The sequence below is a fragment of the Erinaceus europaeus genome, chromosome 13 (genome assembly GCF_950295315.1).
Source record: "Erinaceus europaeus chromosome 13, mEriEur2.1, whole genome shotgun sequence".
NCBI lineage: Eukaryota > Metazoa > Chordata > Mammalia > Eulipotyphla > Erinaceidae > Erinaceus > Erinaceus europaeus.
This window is the reverse complement of record NC_080174.1, coordinates 22779136-22799869: the sequence shown is the minus strand read 5'-3', so window position 1 is coordinate 22799869 and position 20734 is coordinate 22779136.

Below are 20734 nucleotides of genomic sequence, written 5' to 3'. Positions count from 1 at the left end.
TGGCACAGCGGGTTAAGCGCACCTGGAGCAAAGCGCAAGGACCAGCGTGGAAGGATGCCAGTTGGAGGGGAGTCGCTTCACAGGTGGTGAAGCAGGTCTGTAGGTGTCTTTCTCTCTCCCTCTCTGTCTTCCCTTCCTCTCTCCATTTCTCTCTCTCTGTTTAAAAATATTTATTTATTTATTCCCTTTTGTTGCCCTTGTTGTTTTATTGTTGCAGTTATTATTGATGTCGTTGTTGGATAGGACAGAGAGAAATCGAGAGGAGGGGAAGACAGGGGGAGAGAGACAGGCACCTGCAGACCAGCTTCACTGCCTGTGAAGGGACGCCCCTACAGGTGGGGAGCTGGAGGCTTGAACCCGGATCCTTACGCCAGTCTCCATTTCTCTTTGCCCTAACAACGACGACATCAATAACAACAACAACAACTACAACAACAATAAAAAGACAACAAGGGAAACAAAAGGGAAAATAAATAATTTAAAAATTTTGAAAAAGAACACCTATCTTATTAAGTCCAGAATTTAGTCTCAGATGTCCAATGTAAGAATGTAGTATTGTTATGTGGAAAACTGGGAAATGTTATGCATGTATAAACTATTGTATTTATTGTCGACTGTAAAACATTAATCCACCAATAAAACTAAATTAAAAATAGGAATGTAGTATTAAATATAAAAATAAAAAGTAGTGGTCTGCTACGTAGTGTAGTGTATAAAGCATTGGACTCTCAAGCATGAGGTCCTGAGTTCAATCCCTAGCAGTACATGTACCAGAGTGATGTTTGGTTCTTTCTCTCTCTCTCTTATCTTTCTCATGAATAAATAAATAAATAATTTTTTAAAAGAAATAAAAATAAAATTTTCAAAAAAATTGAGGAAAACTTCCATTTGATTTCTAGGGAGAGACTACAGAATCCTCTCCTAAGCCTTATTCTAAGTTACACATTTTATATGTGACAAACGTAGAAGTGACATTTATCAATTTTGCAGATGTTAATTAAAACACGAAAGAAAACCATTAAAAGTAGAAAAAATTAACAACATGAAATCTGTGGGGAATAAATATAAAATTGCACATTTGGGTTTATGAAACTAAAAAACTCAAATGCACAATTAGAGTTCAGTCATGATCCAGATTTATTCTCTGTGAACAACAAAACTGCATTAAAAGTAAAATTAGTAGGGAGTCTGGCGGTAGCACAGTGGGTTAAGCGCAGGTGGTGCAAAGCGCCAAGGACCAGCAGAAGGATCCCGGTTCAAGCCCCCGGGTCCCCACCTGCAGGGGAGTCACTTCATAAGCCGTGAAGCAGGTCCGCAGGTGTTTTTCTCTCCCCCTCTCTGTCTTCCCCTCCCCTCTCCATTTCTCTCTGTCCTATCCAACATCAATAACAACAACAATAAAACAACAAAGGCAACAAATACGGAATAAATAAATATTAAAAAATAAAAAAGAAACTGAACTCATTTATAAAATAAAATTAGTAGATTAAGCATTAGATACGAGACAACACAGGACCATGTTCCTTGAGAGCAGAGAAACAAATAAATGAGCCCTGAGTTTGTCCTTAGGTTCCTTCCTGAAGAGAGTCTCCAGGATACATTATAAAAATGAGGGGTGGGATGGGGGAGGCCAGCATTGTCTAACATTTCCCCTAGTAGAGAAGAGAGAGTTCAGAGTTTGGGAAATCCAATTCAGCTATTGTTCACTGGACAGAGAAAAAAGAACTGTAGTGATTTCTAGAGAAGTCCTTGAGACTTTAGTTGAGTAACCTTAGAAACATGTCTCTGAGAAAAGTACATCAAGGTCAGAGAGAATCACAGCTGCAACAGTCAATTTTACATGTGTGCAAAATTCAAAGGACCCTCAGAAATAACGGAGGAATGTGAATGTTTCTTTTAAAAAACTCACTGCAAAGAAAGAAAGATGTTGGTATGCATAAACAAACAGGAAAGAGCGAAGTCACAAACAGGTGTGGCAGACCACTCTATCTCCAAAATAGATTCTTAGCATGTTTTAAAGATTTGAGGGTTCCGGGGCCAAATAGCGGTGCACTTGGTTAAGCTCACATGTTACAGTGCAGTAGGACACAGGTTCAAGTTCCTGGTCTCCACCTGCAGGGGGAAAGTTTCATGAGTGGTGAAGCAGTGCTGTAGGCTTTTGTCTCTCTATCCCCACCTCCCCTCTTAATTTCTCTCTGTTTCTATCCAATAATAAATATACAAAAAAAAAAAAAGAGAGAGACTTGAGAATTCCTGATGTTCATCATTTTTGTTAACCCATTTGTGTTAATTTTACATTCATCCCACTTACACACTTAAATATGTATGTATATGCCTATGTATGGTTACATAACTTTAAAAAGTGTATTAGTGCATTATAAGATTATAAGAACATTGGTGATAGGTGTAGTATGGAATGATACCCTGTATTCTTATAATGTAATTACATAGCTTTTATGTGTATGTATACATACTGTTACAATAATGGGTAGGGGGGGAGATAACTTAGTTATGCAGAGACTCTCAGGCCTGAGGCTCCAAAGTCCCAGGTTCAATCCTCTGCACCACCATAAACTAGAGCTGAGCAGAGCTTTCGTCAAACAAACAAATACGTATTGTTCCAACAACATCAGCCATTATGTGTATATGAACATACTATATGGCAGTAGTATGCACTAAATGTTTGTGCCGCCTGCACATATATATATGGAAATCTAGGTGCCAGTGTGATATCTCCTTAAAAGGTATCAGAGGTACCTCTCTTTCCTTCCTCACCTGCACACAGAGAAAAGGTGATTTGCAGACACACTGAGATAGTGCTGTCTACAAGGTAAGAGTGGCTTTATCAGAAAGAAATCTTTTAACATATTGGTCTTAGATTTACAGCTCCGACAGCTGTAGGAAGATAAATCTTTACTATTTAGTCACCTAGGTACTGGCATTTTATATGACTGTTCAAGATGTCTAACTCCTGTTTCACTACTATGAGAAGCAGGGTTCCTTTTTTTGATGTAATATATATGTAAAGTTGTGGAATTGCATTTGAAATTGGATAACAGGTCAACCACTATGAAGTTCCCTGTTTATATCAGCTGTCTTCTTCCTGCCCACCCTTAGTTTTTAAAAATTAATTAATTAACTTATGTGTATATGTATGTATTTATTTTACCAGGGCTCTGCTCACCTCTGGCTTATGGTGGTGGGAGGTTTTGAACCTGCAACTTTGGAGCCTTAGGCATGGGAGACCCTTTGCATAACCATTATGTTGTCTCTCCATGTCTAGTTGTTTTTTTTTTTTTTTTTTTAACATTTAATGTATCTTTTTTTTTTTTTTTTTTTTTGCCTCCAGGGTTATTCCTGGGGCTTGGTGACTGCACTCAAATCCACTACTCCTGGAGGCTATTTTTCCCTTTTTGTTGCCCTTGTTGTTTATTGTTGTTGTTGTTATTGTTGTTACTGTCATTGTTGTTGGATAGGACAGAGAGAAATGGAGAAAGGAGGGAAGACAGAGAAGGGGAGAGAGAGATAGACACTTGCAGACCTGCTTCACCACTTGTGAAGCAACTCCCCTTCAGGTGGGGATCCAGGAGCTCAGACTGGGATCCTTGAGCTGGTCCTTGCGCTTTGCGCCATGTGTGTTTAACCTGCTGTGCTACCACCCAGCCCCGCTTGTTTTTTAAGGTTTCCTCATCACTAGTTTTGAGCATTTTAGCTATGTATCTATATATGATGCTCTGTGCACTTTGTGTTATTTATTTATTTTTTGCTATTTAATTTTTGTATGGCTTTTATTTGCATTCTTGTGCTTGAGATTTACTGAACATCCTGAAAACATTAACTTACGGTTTTCACCATTGAGAGATTTTTTTTTTCTACTTTTATTTCCTCGAAACATATTCTTCAGTTTGAAATAGTACAAATAGGTCCACTCCCCACTGCTGTGACAAAAATAAAAACAAGCAAAAAATGAGAACTATGCACCCTAGCCTTCTGCAAAGAGAAAATAACCTTGGTTGTACTTGTGCAGTATGAGATCAGAGTATCTTTGTTACTCAAATCAATCTGCACCTTCCTGGTCATGGTATTGCTAGTGCTATGGGGAAGACTGGAAATGTGAAACCTACATTTTCCAACACTAGTGACTTTCCTTCCCATTCTCTTCCTACCAGAGGAAGAGGTGGGCAGAGCTAAGTATTCAGGAGCATATTTCCCCAGCTCCCCTCTTCCTGCCACAGAAGCTTTACTTTTTACTAAGACCACCATTGGGAAGAAGGTGGGGATCGGAATCTCCTAGGCTCTCTCTTTCTCTCTCTTTTTTTCAGACTCATATATCAATTGTTGGGGTTAACTTTTATCAACATCTCTAATGTTCCCTTTCTTCATGGTTTTACCAAATCAGTCCACAACCACTTGGTTTAGGGTTCAATTTCATATGTTCCCTCTTTCCCTCTGAAAATTACATCAGGCCACTTTAAATTGTCCTGCGTACTGATGCTCTGTTAAGTGTTTGCTTGTCCTTTTTAAAGTATATTTATAATTAATTAATTTATGTTAGAAACAGAGACAAAGTGAGAGGGAAGTGGGACATAGAATGGGAGAGAGATAGAGAGATACCTGCAGCACTGTTTTACCACTCCTGAAGCTTCCACTCTGCAGGTGGGACCAAGTACTTGAGCCAGGGTCTTTACACACTGAAATGTGTGCATTCAACCAGGCATACTATCACCCAGGTCTATTTATTTATTTATTTATGTATCATTTTTACTTCTATCTTTGAATATACATATCATTTGTTCTTCCCCTTATTCTCATCTGTTACTCTTATCCAGTGTTGTTGGGCTTGCGTCACAGGGGGAGAGAGATGACCCAGGATCCAAGCTCGTGGTGGTAGCAATACAAATCTTTATTCATTCGGGAGCCCAAGAGTCGAGCGTGAATGCAGCAGGTTAAGCCATGTGGAGCCAATACCGCAGTGGCTGGCTTCTGAGTCCTGGTCTCCACGCCTGACCTTCTCTAGGTCGGGATGCAGAAGAGAGAGAAACCAGAGACAGAAGTGGCTTTATAGGATAAAACTGGAAGTGGCAAGTTGGAAATGGAAATGGCTAGGAAAGGTGGGGGGAGAAAGGAAAAAGGCATGCTTGGAAGGTAGAACTTCCTTAGCAACTGTTGTGATGGCTTTAACTGGTGGGATTAATGTCATCCTGCAGGCAGGGTGGGTCTTGAGGCAGAAAGAAGATAGATCAATGGGATGGGTGGGGATCTTTCAGGCAATACAATGATTATGTAAATAGGTCATACTATCAGCAATGCAGGATGGAGGAGGGGGGCTGGCTTAATGCCCAACACAATATATTTTGTTTTCACAGAAATTTTATTTTTCACTCTAGGTATTTGTTTTTAGTCTCCTCAAGTATTTTATATCTCTTCTTAGCATTTTCATATTTCAACTTCTTTTTTTAATATAATTTTTAAAATTTATTTTATTTATTCCCTTTTGTTGCACGTGTTGTTTTATTGTTGTAGTTATTGTTGTCGTTGTTGTTGGATAGGACAGAGAGAAATAGAGAGAGGAGGGGAAGACAGGGGGAGAGAAAGATAGACACCTGCAGACCTGCTTCACCGCTTGTGAAGCTACTCCCCTGCAGGTGGGGAGCCAGGGCTCAAACCGGGATGCTTACACCGGTCCATGTGCTTTGCCCCACCTGCACTTAATCTGCTACACTACAGCCTGACTCCCCATATTTCAACTTCTATAACTGATAGAATACAATTATAGTTACAGTTTTTGTGTCTTATCTACTGATTCTGTTATCTGCGATATTTCTGAGTTTGTTCAATGTTTTTGTTTTAGATTCCTTTGGAGTTACACCTTAAGGTGTATATATTGATTCAAAAGTGTATATAACTTAATCTTCAATATTCCAGCCTGTAGGTTCAAGATTAGTTAATTTGTTTGGCTTTATATATTAACTCTTTTTTCAGCCACCAGGTATACAGATGATACTGTTGGTATGCTTGTGAAACCTTCTGTTTTTATCATCACATTGGGTTCGCTTGTGTTGCTTGCAATGTATTCTGTTTGCATGTCCACTGTTGGCTGGGCACCCCCCTGCCTCCGGGACATTGGTTTGGTCCCCCCATTTGGTTTAGTCCTCGCTGGTTTGCATTTTCCTTCTCCCCGCCCCCTATCATACTTACTTCCGCTGGAAGAGAGAGCTGCAGGACAGAATTGTGTTGTGATTAGAAGAGATTAGTTTTTTGAACTACATCCCTGCTGGTGAATAAAGATTGAATTTCAGCATTCTCAGCTCAGCCATGAGTCCCCGGTCTTCTCTGTCTCCCGCCGGCAAAGCTAATCTGGCATGCCAAAGAGACTTCCCTGGGCAGGGGACCTCACCAATGTATCTTGGAGCCCCACTTACGCAAGCTCTGCCCCACTAGGGAAAGAAAGAGACAGGCTGGGAGTATGGATCAACCTGCCAATGCCCATGTTTAGCAGGGAATCAATTATAGAAGCCAGACCTTCCACCTTCTGCACCCCTAATGACCCTGGATCCATACTCCCACGGGGTTAAAGAATAGGAAAACTATAAGGGGAGGAGGGGATGGGATATGGAGCTCTGGTGGTGGGAATTGTACTCCTCTTATCCTATGGTTTTTGTCAGTGTTTCCATTTTATAAATAAAATTTAAAAAAAGAAAGTTTAGTTTTTATGCTTTGTTACTCTGTTTAAAGAGTAAAGAATAAAAATGAATGTTGCTATTGTATGGGTGTAGGCCTATTTTTTTTTTTCCTCCTGCAGGGTTATTGCTGGGCTCGGTGCCTGCACCATGAATCCACCGCTCCTGGAGGCCATTTTTCCCCCTTTTGTTGCCCTTGTTGTAGCTTCGTTGTGGTTATTATTATTGCCCTTGTTGACGCAATTTGTTGTTGGATAGGACAGAGAGAAATGGAGAGAGGAGGGGAAGACAGAGAGGGAGAGAGAAAGATAGACACCTGCAGACCTGCTTCACCACCTGTGAAGGGGCTCCTCTGCAAGTGGGGAGCCCGGGGCTTGAACCGGGATCCTCACGCTGGTCCTTGAGCTTTGGGTCACGTGCTCTTACTGTGCTACCACCCGACTCCCTAGACCTAACTATTCTAAGGTCATCAGTCTAGCAATGCCCACCTGTTCACATCTAGAGTTAACAATTAACTCACTCTAGTACCTTGCTTAGTTTGTGAAGGTGTATATTAAAAGCCATAACATAGAAATAGCAGAATCTAGCCCCCTTTGATAGTTCTGCTGGCAGAGCGGAGGACTATAGGAATAGCAGAATCTCATTTCACAAATTCAAAAGTGTATGAGCACTTTATCTGTTTTTAATTTATAAGTGACTTGAAATTCAACTCATGCCCCACTGTTAGAGACCAGGTGGGAAATGCAGTTATGGTCGGAGACACAAGCCCTGTACCCTGTATATCACAAACAACTCTGGATCACCTCCCCGCCACACCCCTATCATCAGTCATTTGCACACAGCAATTACTGCTAAGGCCTTGGGGACATTTCTAGGGATCTTCTGCTTTGATCCACACTCAGAGCCCTAGACTCATTAATTAATAAGACTGCCAACATCTGTGCTGAAAGTATGGCCTTCTGAGTGCCCTCTCTGGAAAGAAAGAACGAGCTCCCTAGTGTAGCTTACAACCACTCGCCTCTGAGGTAAGGAAGTAAGGGATTGATCACTTGTTTGGAGTCAATGATTCCCAAAAAGTTACCAACATGAATTCCTACAGAACATTATAGCTAAAATACTCACAATTAACTGTGTGGTGCATATTTGTGGTTGTAAACAATAGTCTGAAATTATAGAGTAATATCTGTAAGTTAAACACAAGGAAGGCATGGAATGGTTGGTATTCTCTCCCTTTGTGTAAGTATGTGTCCTTTTAAAGTGATGTAATTATGTCATTTCTGAAGAGGCTGAATTAACTTGATATCTGAATACACAAAAGGGCTGGAGACTTTGCCTCTGTTAATTAAGAAAAAAACAGAAAACAAACCTTAAAAGGAGGGGAGGTGGCACACCTAGGTGAGTGCACATGATATAATCTTACAATGTATAAAGCTTTATGAGTGGTGAAGTAGGTGTCTTTCTGTCTCTCTCCCTCACTGTATCCCCTCTTCCTCTCGATTTTTGGCTGTCTCTATCAACCAAATAAAGATAAACATTTAAAAAAAACTGCTAAAAAAGGAAAAATAAATACATTATCCTAATATTGGGGGCTTGAGGTTTCTTCTTTACAACTAAATGCACATCTTTCAGTGACTTTTTATTTTTGACAGAGGGTGAGACAGGGAGAGTTTGAAAGGGACAAAGAGAGGGAGATACAGGATAGAAAGCTTCCTCCCCTGCAGGTGGGGTTTTTCTTATTGTTCTCTATTATGTCAAATTACCTTAAGTCACATATTCACTCTGCAAGGCACTCACCTGGGGGTAAGGATAAAGGTATGCACTCACGGGAACTTGCACAATTACATTTGCAGAGTGATCTGATTAGAAAGCCCTTGTGCCATGGACATCTAGGATAGTTACAGGGCACCTGTTATAGTCTCACTCCCTGCCTTACCTGATAGGGCAAGGCTGTGGAAAATGTCTAGCAACTTTTACAGTCCTAATGAAAACACACAGACACACACACACCATCAGGAACAAAAGAAAAAAAGGAGGGGACAACAAAGCTCTTTTTTCTATGGAAATGGATAAGATGGGGAGTCGGGTGGTAGTGCAGCAGATTAAGTGCAGGTGGCACAAAGGACCGGTTTAAGTATCCCAGTTCGAGTCCCCAGCTCCCCACCTGCAGGGGAGTCGCTTCACAGGCAGTGAAGCAGGTCTGCAGGTGTCTATCTTTCTCTCCTCCTCTCTGTCTTCCCCTCCTCTCTCCACTTCTCTCTGTCCTAACAACAACAACATCAATAACAACAACAATAATAACTATAAGAACAATAAAAAACAAAGGCAAAAAAGGGAAAAAATATATATATTTATAAAGAATATGGATAAGATGAGAAAGCTAAGAGAACTTTCTCCATGTACGACATAATAAAGGAAACTGGCCATTAATTTGCAGAGTTGCGTCAAACTTCTCCATGATTGGTATAATTCACAGTATATCCTTACTTGATGGATGCATTTTGTAATAATCCCTTTTCTTGTATCTAGAAATTTATTTAAAAAACAGCTCAAGTTTTATTTGGTTTCTCTGAGAAACCTTGACCCTAAGCCATAGTTTACCTGACAAATGGCCAAGTGTACCATTTGAAGGACCTTACTACCCCTTGACCCAGTTTCTACCAAAAGTTGGCACCACAATATTAGTATTGCATATATCATAAATGTTTTGAATTTGCTCTAAGCCTGTCTTAGCCATTTTCAACTAGGCTATTTAATTCTGTAAAGTACAAAAGTAGGAAGATATATGTAAGAACACTGTTAATTATTTCAACCTCACTATTTTCTACAGTCATCCTTTTTAATAAGTGTAAGTATAAATACACAAATAAGTCAGGCTGGAGAGTCTACTGTAGTAACACAATTTTCATGAGGACCATACAAGTGCTGTTCAGTATGATATACCTCTTAGTCTCTTTTGACAACATCAGCATTATCATCACCCCTGGATAATCTTTGGAAGAAACACTGTATCTCTTGTTGGCCAAGAGATATAACAAAAAACAATTGTCAACTAAAAGACAATTATTGTCTCTATGACAACCTTTATTAGAAAAACAATCTCTATTTGGAAGAAACACTGTATATCTTGTTGGCCAAGAGATATAACAAAAAGCATTTGTCAACTAAAGGACAATAATTTTCTTTATTAGAATCACCAAACGAGTAAATGCAGTAAAACTCAGGGTTATCTTAGACCCCACTAAAATCGTAGGTGTATTTCCTCTCTAACTTGAAGCCAGACCCCATAAACATCATACTGGTTTGGATACAACAAGTGATGCTCAATGCTTTAACAACTGGGAGAAAGCCTAAGCTTATCAGGTAAAGAAGGGAAAGGGCAAGAGTCTGGTTCACTAATAATGTCCTTCTTGGCCACTGCCAGGCCACCTGGGGCCCCAGTCAGGGAATCCTTGGACTCCCCTATAGATTCAGTGGTACCACGCCTCTAACAACCCTCTCTCTCCACTATCATCAGGAACATCATTATAAGCCCTTCTGTGGGCTTCTTCAGGACCATACCCTCACTATGAACTACCAATGGTAAGAACTGCCCCACTCTCCAAAGGGGAGGCTGGGTTAAATTACTATGCCACTCAAGGAAGAGTGGTCCTGAAATGAGTGCAGCTAGAATGTTCCCATCTGCGACCATGGACTGTGAGTTAAGACTAAAAGAGACTTTGAGGTTACTTATGTAGGCTCCTGTGCTAAATATGAAAAAATATGGGCTCTGGGTCAGACTGACATGATTAATTACATTTAGATATTTTCTTCAAGTTAGGGTCTATTCTCTATGCTGATGCAGCTTTCTAGTCCAATTCTCAACTCTGACACCATCTTTCCAGATAATATTTTTTAGTCTACTTGAAAGTTTGCTATCAAGCTCCAGCAGAAATTACCACAATCATGGACTCCTAAAAATATACCTAAGCTAGACGTTCTAGCTTCTATCCATCCTAAAATCCCTATCCCCATTCACACTGCTTCTACTTTATGGTTTCTTTTCATTAAACATTTTATCCTTCTTTATATCTTACTGCATATCAGCCACCAAGTTGCTGATGCTACTACGATTTCATTCTGAAGTCTATGGCAGATGACTTCACCAATGTGTTCTGAAATCTTACCTCTCCAGAGCCCTATCTCACTAGGGAAAGATAGAAACAGGCTGGTGGTATGGATCGATCTGCCAATGCCCATGTACAGTGGAGAAGCAATTATAGAAGTCAGACTTTCTACCTTCTGCATTCCATAAAGAATTTTGGTCCAGGGGGCTGGGTGGTGGCAAACCTGGTTGAGTGCACATGTTACAGTGCACAAGGACCAAGGTTTGAGCCCCTGGTCCCCAACTACAGGGGGAACGCTTTGCAAGTGGTGAAGCAGTGTTGCAGGTTTTTCTCTGGCTCTCCTTCCCTCTCAATTTCTGGCTGTCTCTATACAGTAAATGAAATAAAGATAATTTAAAAAAAGTATGATGAACATTGCAATATTATTTAAAAAAATAATTTTGGTCCATACTCCCAGGGGGGTAAATGTTAAAGGAAGATGACCAGAGGGCTCTGAACTCCAATTACATCAGGAACTGGTGAGAGAAGTGGGGAGGGGGGAAGGACACTCAGAAGTAGTAGGTGTGACTTAGAAAGGAAGAGAAGGTGAGACCATAGAAAAAAATAGGCAAAAACTAAAATATGCCTACTAGCTATCTACAAAATGGGGGACCCCCAACTCTTCATCTGCACTATTCCAGCCTTTAGGTCCATGATTGGTCAACAATTTGTTTGGCTTTGTATGTTAACTCTCTTTTCAACCACCAGGTTCCAGATGCTAGTATTATGCTGACCAGATTTCCCTGGACAGACAACCCCACCAATGTGTCCTGGAGCTCTGCTTCCCCAAAGCCCTTCCCAACTAGGGAAAGAGAAAGACAGGCTGCGAGTATGGATTGACCTGTCAACACCCATGTTCAGCGGGGAAGCAATTACAGAAGCCAGACCTTCCACCTTCTGCATCCCACAATGACCTTGGGTCCATACTCCCAGAGGGATAAAGAATAGGAAAGCTATCAGGGGAGGGGAAGGGATACAGAGCTCTTGTGGTGTGAACTGTGTGGAGTTGTACCCCTCTTATCCTATGGTTTAGTCAATGTTTCTTTTTTATAAATAAAAAATTTAATAAAAAAAATAAATAAATTGGCAAATATATATAAATATAGTTATAGAAATAATAGTAAACCTATATTTGGATCTTGGGTGAACTACTGCAGTTTCCAACAGAGAGAATGGGGACACAGAACTCTGGTGGCAAAGGTAATAAAATTATAACCTTGTTATAATTTTGTAAATTAATATTAAATCACTAATAAAATATAGAAAATACAAAAATAAATTAAAAGGTAAAATAAAATATGGTAACTGGGAGCAGTGGATTCCTTGTGTTGGACCAAGCCCCAGTGATAACGCTGAAGGCAAACAAAAGAAAAATAAACCCAAAAACATTTAGGTCAGGCTAACAGGCTCTAAAATGAAATATATATATTTCTCCCTTTAGCATTATAATTTCTCATCTACCATATAGTGATTGAAAATGCTAATATATAATTATCTTAAAAATTATTATAGTGGAAGCATATAAAATCAAAGATATCAATCTCAATGTCTGTATCAACATATGTAAATTAGTAAATGTTGTTCATCACATCAACAAAAGGAAAACTACAACCACATGATTGTTCAAATAGGTGCAGAGAAAATCTTTGAAAAGATTCAACAACCTTTAATGTGACTGGGCCCAGTTGCTAAGACCCTGAGAGCAATCATATTATAGCAAGGTTAAAAGCCCCAGTAATATTACCATATTGTATCTGTCTTAATCAAGTTTGAATGTTAAATAAATTACACATCTATAGATCACACATTATATATCACAACAGATTTCCTTGATTTGTTACAAACAAAACTTGAACTGCAAATCCTGTCTGTAAAATAAGCAACTTAAGGGGGCTAGGAGGTGTCACACCTGGTTGAGTGCATACATTACCATCCACTAGGACCCAGCGTGGAGCCTAAGCTCCTCACCTACAGTGGGAACCCTTCACGAGTGGTGAAAAGGTCTTCAGGTCTATCTTTCTCTCCCTCTCCCCTCTCAATTTTTTTCTGTCCTATCAAATAAAACAAAACGTAACAACTGGCTAGAGCAGTGGATTCATAGCGCTGATACTGAGTCCCAGTGATAATCATGATGACAATGAGAAAGAGAGAAAAAAAGCAACTTCTAATTAAGATCTAGTAGTATACTCAAACTATTTTTGTTTTCTTTTATCCTTATATATTCTGGATAAAAATAGAATAAGCAATGGCATTCCACCAGAATTTTGCCAAGGAATCAATTATTTTTTTTAACATTTTATTTATTTACTTTAGTGAGAGAGAGAGAGAGAGAGAGAGAGAGAGAGAGAGAGACCAGAACACTGTTCAGCTCTGGTTTATGGTGATGCTGGGATTGAATCTGAGACCTGAAAGCCGTAGGCATGAAAGTCTTTTGCATAACCATTATGCTGTCTCCCCAGCTAGGAAACCAATTATTTCACAATTTTGTGCCCAAAATAAATTCACATGTCATCTCATCCTTTATTTGAAAATGTTTTCCATTATTCTGGACCAAAATCTTACTAGTGGTAGAAGAAATGCTGCTGTGTTTAACTTGTCTTTAGTGACTAAACCTTGTGCGTTCGTGGATTAGTTAAATTAGCTCTAACAAGTAGAGCTATCACTTAAGCATACTTAGTTTTGTTTCTTGATAAAATTATTTCAATCTGACATGAAGGCATAATATTTCTTTTACTGTCTTCTTTGATTTTTATAAGTAGGAACAAAAATTAATGGTCGTTTAAAGCTAAACTCTTAAAATGTAATTATTTTTTAAAATATTTATTTATTTCCTTTTTGTTGCTCTTGTTTTTATTGTTGTTGTAGCTATTGTTGTTGATGTCATCATTGTTGGATAGGACAGAGAGAAATGGAGAGAGATGGGGAAGATAGAAGACAGACATCTGCAGACCTGCTTCACCACCTGTGAAGCGACTCCCCTATATGTGGGGAGCCAGGGGCTCAAACCGGGATCCTTCCGCCAGTCCTTGTGCTTTGCGCCAAGTGCACTTAACCTGCTGTGCTACCACCCAAATCCCTTAAAATGTAATTCTATATACATTCTGTCCAGAACAACAGTCCAATGTACAAAAAGATTTCCGTAAGAATGCCTGTTGACACATTTTATAAAACTGATTTATGGCAATTATTTTAAAGAAAAAGTAAAAGTTATGTGATAGCTAAACCGCTTGACTTATTTATCAAAAAATGACACTGTAGTACCTGACAGACATTGTAGAAACTCAATGAATGCTTACGAAATGAACACATGAATTGATGGTCCAAGATCATCATATGCTATATCTGCTTCTTTCCTAGCATCAGCCATTTTCCCAGTGCTTGGAGAATAGTATTAAAAAATGAAACTTGGACACAGTCTGAAGTGAAGCATACTGAGGTGGTACTCCTTGCATTTAAAAAAAAAAAAACTAGTATAGTCACAGGCCCTTTGGAATATAACTAAAAGAGGCCAACTAGCTATCTACAAAATGGAGGACCCCCAACCCCAGCTCTTCATCTGCACTACTCCAGTCTTCAGGTTCATGAGTAGTCAACAACTTGTTTGGCTTTATAGTTAACTCTCTTTTCAGTCACCAGGTTCTAGATGCTAGCATGATACCAACCAGATTTCCCTGGACAGACAAACCTACATTTTAAGAGTTTAGCTTTAAATGACCATTAATTTTTGTTCCTACTTATAAAAATCAAAGAAGACAGTAAAAGAAATATTATCTATCCTTTGTGTCAGATTGAAATCATTTTATAAAGAATCAAAACTAAGTATGTTTAAGTGATAGGTCTATTTGTTAGAGCTAACTTAACTAATCCATGAACGCACAAGGTTTAGTCACCAAAGACAAGTTAATCACAGCAGCATTTCTTTTACCACTAGTAAGATTTTGTCCTGGAGCTCTGATTCCCAAGAACCCCACCCCACTAGGGAAAGACAGAGGCAGTCTGGGAGTTCGGATCCACCTGTCAACGCCCACATTCAGCAGGGAAGCAATTACAGAAGCCAGACCTTCCACCTTCTGCATCCCACAATGACCTTGGGTCCATACTCCCAGAGGGATAAAAAATAAGAAAGCTATTAAGGGAGGGGAGGGGATACGGAGTTCTGGTGGTGGGAGTTGTGTAGAGTTGTGCCTCTTATCCTACGGTTTTGTCAGTGTTTCCTTTTTATAAATAAATAAATAAATAAGAAAAGGACCTAAAAAATAGAAACTTGGGGGCACTTAATTGTGGGGAGCCACATGTGCCCTCAAGGTTGCTATTGGCATGACCACAGAGTCTCTGTTCACAGACTGCCTTGCTTAAAAGTTAAGTTCCGGCTTCTTTCCACCTTAGAGTCTTTGTTCACAGACAAGGTAAGTTCCTGTCTCCCAATTCCACTTCCCCATGAATCACCCAGGACCGTCCAGATACAGGCTGATTACCATGACAACACACCACTTCAATCAACAGTCCCCAGCTGTTAACTCCCCCCTTGCCCAGGCCTTAAAAACAGCATCTTTGGTGCTAATAGACAGACTTGATCAGAATCTTGACTTGTCTCATTTCTCTCGCATGTCTTGTCCCCTTCCCTCTCCCTCCTTTCCTTGTCCTCACTCCCTCTCCTAGGTTAACCCACGTTGAAGGTCCTGCGGGACAGGACACTTAATGTGTTTGTTGCTAGAGGTGGGTTGACACTTTAAAGCCCTCTTAGCTGACAGAAAAACAACTTAAGTGTGTGCAATCTAGACTGTTTTTTAAATTTTTAAAAATATTTATTTATTTATTTATTTTCCCTTTTGTTGCCCTTGATTTTTGTTGTAGTTATTATTGTTGTTGTTATTGATGTTGTCATTGTTAGATAGGACAGAGAGAAATGGAGAGAGGAGAGGAAGACAGAGAGGGGGAGAGAAAGACACCTGCAGACCTGCTTCACTGCTTGTGAAGCTACTACCCTGCAGGTGGGGAGCTGGAGGCTTGAACCAGGATCCTTAAGAATGCTATTGACACATTTTATATAACTGATTTATGCCAATTATTTTAAAGAAAAAGTAAAAGTTATGTGATAGCTAAACCACTAGATTTATCAAAAAATGACACTGTAGTGCCTGATAGACATTGTAGAAACTCAATGAATGCTTGCGAAATGAACACATGAATTGATGCAACTTGGTAGCTGAAAGGCAATAAGATATAAAGCAATAATAATTGTTTAGTAAAAAAAACCCAAAGGTAGGAACAAAGTAGATGAAATTAGGGGGTCTTCATGTAGGAAGATGCTAGGAAGACTAATTTATGTTTTTTTATTTTTTTTAACCTGAATTTATTTAGGTATGTTCCAAAAGGCCCATGACTTTAGTAATTTTTACTTAAGTCTGATAGCTAACATGCAGGTATACTAAAAATATTGTCTGGGAAGACGTCAGAGTTGAGAATAGGGCTAGAAAGCTGGATTATAAATTTTTGTTAATCTTTTCAAAGGAATTTATTTTGGTCATGCTGATTTTCTCAATTAACTTTTAAAATTTCCTTTTTTTCTTTTTTCTTTTTCTGCCTCCAGGGTCATCACTGGGACTCAGTGCCTTCACCATGAATCCACTGCTCCTGGAGATCACCTTCTTCATTTGTTGCCGTTCCTGTTCCTGTTCCCATTGTTGTTTTTGTTGCATAGGACAGAGAGAGGAGGGGAAGACAGAGAGGAAGAGAGAAAGACGGACACTTGCAGACCTGCTTCACCGCTTGTGAAGCAACCCCCCTGCAGGTGAGGAGCCGGAAACTCGAACAAGAATCCTTATGACTATGGTCCTTGCGCTTTGCGCCACATGTGCTTAACCCGCTGCGCTACCGCCCGACTACCTGTCATAAATTTTTTAACCAGCTCTAATTTATGTGTGAGAAGAGGTAAAAATCATATTTCCATAGGCATTTTAGATCAAATTGTGCCCAGTCATCCAGTTAGGCCATCATCACATTTGTACATTGCAATTCCTCCAGCAACTGTAACATGGCACCAAGCAGGTAGAGTCTAAGGGCATCTTCAGAGCTAACAGCTTTGTCTGGCTACCGGCCTTCTTAATATTCCTAGTGCCAAAAGCTCTTTGCTTTTCTGATTCTTACTTCTCTCATATGAAATGGACTTTCAACACAGTGCTCTTTCAGCCATTGTAACATGTAGACTAGTATTTCCCATAGAATTGTACCTTCTTCTTCTAGCGTTTGCCCTTCTTCCGTAGCCAGTCAACAGCGTCAGGTTGAGCCTGATGTAAAGTTTCGAGACCTCCTTTGAATCTGGAGAGGTGGCAGTCGTTGACTATGTGGGTCATAGTCTGTCTGGAGCCGCAGGGGCAGTTCGGGTCGTCTCTGGCTCCCCAGTGATGGAACATAGCGGCACACCGGCCATGGCCTGTTCGATAGCGATTGAGGAGGGCCCAATCATAACGTGCCAGGTCAAAGCCGGGTTGACGTTTGCAGGGGTCTGTGATGAGGTGTTTGTTCTTGACCTCAGCTGACTGCCAACTCTGTTTCCAAGAGTCTGGAACAGAGAAGTTCAGTGTAGGCGTAGGGGACCAGATTGGATGACGAGACATGGACAGGGTGGGCAAAGATATCTGCGTATATTGGCAGGTCCGGTCGAGCGTAGACGTGGGAAATGAACTTAGATGATGCCGCATCCCGAAGAATATCTGGCGGGGCGATGTTGCTAAGAACTGGCAGCCATGGAACTGGAGTGGAACGGATGGTTCCAGAAATTATCCTCATGGAGGAATATAATTTGGAATCGACCAAGTGGACATGGGGGCTACGGAACCATACTGGGGCACAGTATTCTGCAGTGGAATAGCATAATGCCAGAGATGATGATCGTAGTGTGGAAGCGCTCGCGCCCCATGAAGAGCTGGCCAGTCTTCAATAATCTGGGCTCAAGGGGCCAGTCCCCACCTGTAGGAGAGAAGGTACATGAGTGGTAAAGGTGTGCTGTGAGGGCTTCTCTTTCCCTCTCCCTCTCTATCTCCCCATGCCCTTTCAGTTTCTTTCTGTCCCTATCCAATAAATAACTAAATAAAACATTAAAAAGAATAATTTTATTATAACCATAACTTTCTCCTTAGTTTTTGGCAGATAACTATGTTATTTGTCAAAGTAACAAAAGTTACTTTGTTATTTGTCAAAGTTATTTGTCAGTTCAAGCTCTGTTGTCAAAATGTTGTGGATACTGTTGATGTTAATATTTGGTTTTCTCCCATTATGATGTGACGAAGAATTTGAGGTTTGATGGTTTCATTCAAGTTGAATGCTCATCAAGTCTCTTTTTCATGAACAAAAAGATCAAAAAGATTAAATAGAGGTCTGGGGAGATAGCATAACAGTTATGCAAAAGACTTTTATGACTGAGACACCCAGGTCCCAGGTACCATCCCTGGCACCACCATAAACTAGGTTGAGTAGTGCTCTGGTAGAAAGAAAAAAAGAAATAAAGAAGTAAAGAAGAAAAGATGCAGATAGATAGAAGATAGATAGGTAGGTAAGTAGATAGATAGATAGATAGATAGATAGATAGATAGATGATAGACAAGACAGACAGGCAATGGCTTTGGTCAGTCATTGGCATTTTTATTGACCATTCATGAACTGAGTACTGCATTGTTAATCACCATTTTGGGTAGTATGGTTCCAGTTCTAGGATTCTGTAGATGGTATATGTCTGGACAGTTCACAAATTCAAATAAACACACTGTCCTTCCGAAGTAGAATGTGGAAAAGTGACAGGTGCATTCCTGACCTACCATTTGTGATCATCTGTGTTAAGACTTTCTTAGATGTGATAGGCGCCCTCTAGTGAACGGACAGACTTAAACTGGCCTCCACTACAAGGTGGAGGTTGAAGAAGTATCTGAAGTTAATTCAACACCTTTCCTTATCTTAAAAGAATAGAGATGATCAGGTTTTGGGTGTGTGAACAGTGGTGAGAATGAAGATCTGCTCATGTATTAATAATGATGAATAGACCTTTACCTCATACTGGATGGAGCTTGAAGTAACCATGTTAAGTGAGATAAGCTAGAAAGAGAAGGATAAATATGGGATAATCTCACCCATAGACAGAAGTTGAGAAATAAAAACAGAAAAGGAAACATAAAGGAAAACTTGAACCGAGTTTGGTGTATTACACCAAAGTAAAGGACTCCTGAAGGGTTGGGGCGGGGCGGGGTAGGATGAGGGTTGGCTTTCAGGCCCTGGTGCATGATGGTGGAGCAGGGCCTAGGCTAGGGACGAGAGTGCTTTTCAGAAAACTGAGAAAATGTACACATGTACCAATAACTGTATTTACTGTTTACTATAAACCATTAATCCACCCAATAAAAATTAAAATAGGGAGTCGGGGAGTAGCGCAGCGGGTTAAATGCACGTGGCTCAAAGTGCAAGGGTCGGCATAAGTATCCTAGTTCGAACCCCGGCTCCCCACCTGCAGGGGAGTAGCTTCACAAGTGATGAAGCAGGTCTGCAGGTGTCTATCTTTCTCTCCCCCTCTGTCTCCCCCTTCTCTCTCCATTTCTCTTTGTCCTATCCAACAATGATGTCATCAACAACAATAATATCTACAACAATAAAAAACAAGGGTAACAAAAGGGAATAAATAAATATTAAAAAATTAAAATAAAATATATGTAGGATCTTTTTTGTTTTTGACAGAAAGGGGGAAAGACACCTGTAGATCTGTCTCACCTCTGGGGAGCCCAGGCTTGAACTGGGATCCTTGCGCCAGTCTTTGCACTTCCTGCCACATGTGCTTAACCTGCTGTGCTACAGCCTGATCCCCTGTATGCAGGATTTTATGACATAGAGGTAGTAATCAAATTTCTGGATGAAGTTTAAACTAATCTATACTGTTAGATCATCAAAAATATAGGAATACATTGATCTTTATCTTTTATATCAGTGTAATATAAATCATTAAGGGTCAAGATTTGAGTAACCATAATTTCAATTACAAATAAATTTAATCTTGGGGGCTGAGTGGTGTTACTGAAACAGCACACATGCTTCCATGCTCAGACTGGGGCACAATCCTGCAGCCCCCACCTGCAGGGCAGAAGCTTCTCTAGCAGTGAAAGTGCTGTAAGAGTCTCTCCCTCTCTATTTCTTCCTCCCTCTCAACTTCTCTATCAAAATAAAAGGGGGGGGGGGGGAGAAAGAAAGACCAACTTCACCAAAAGTGATGGATTCTTTGTGTAGGATTCAAGTTCCGGGGTTAACCTTGGTAGCAATAATAAAAAAAGAAAAAGAAAAAAGAAAAAATTTAATCTGGCAAGCATACTTGATGAATTACATTAATTTCAAGGACAGAACATTTAAGGATGGCTATGATTGCTTTGAATGAAAGTTATTTTTAATTACTTTTCCCCTTAAAGGTCCTCACACTTGCAGTAACCCTTATGATGTTCTGAAATAAATGTTACAATTTGACATCATAATAAATATTAATTACTATTTTTAGCATTGGATAGCTCAACAAGAATCCCCCCAGATAGCTCTTAACCTCAGTACTGCTTTCCAGTATAACAGATAGTCAAATAATAGCTGAGTCAATAAATAAATAAAATCAGTATCATAAAAGCATTCACATTATTTTAAGTGTCAAAGAGAAGCAACCAGTTGACTCAGTGACCTTTGAATAGAACATCGCAAACTAACAATTGGAGAAAAGGTTAAGCAGGAAGTAGGCGACACATTTAAATAACTAGGTAAACAGGCTATTGGCTTATTCTCAGATCTTCTTTGATGTTAGAGACTATCAAATTATGAACTGTATGAAATGTGTACTACTCTTTTAGGGTCCACTTTTCAGGAGTTCATTATCCAAGTGACTACCATCTTGTTATT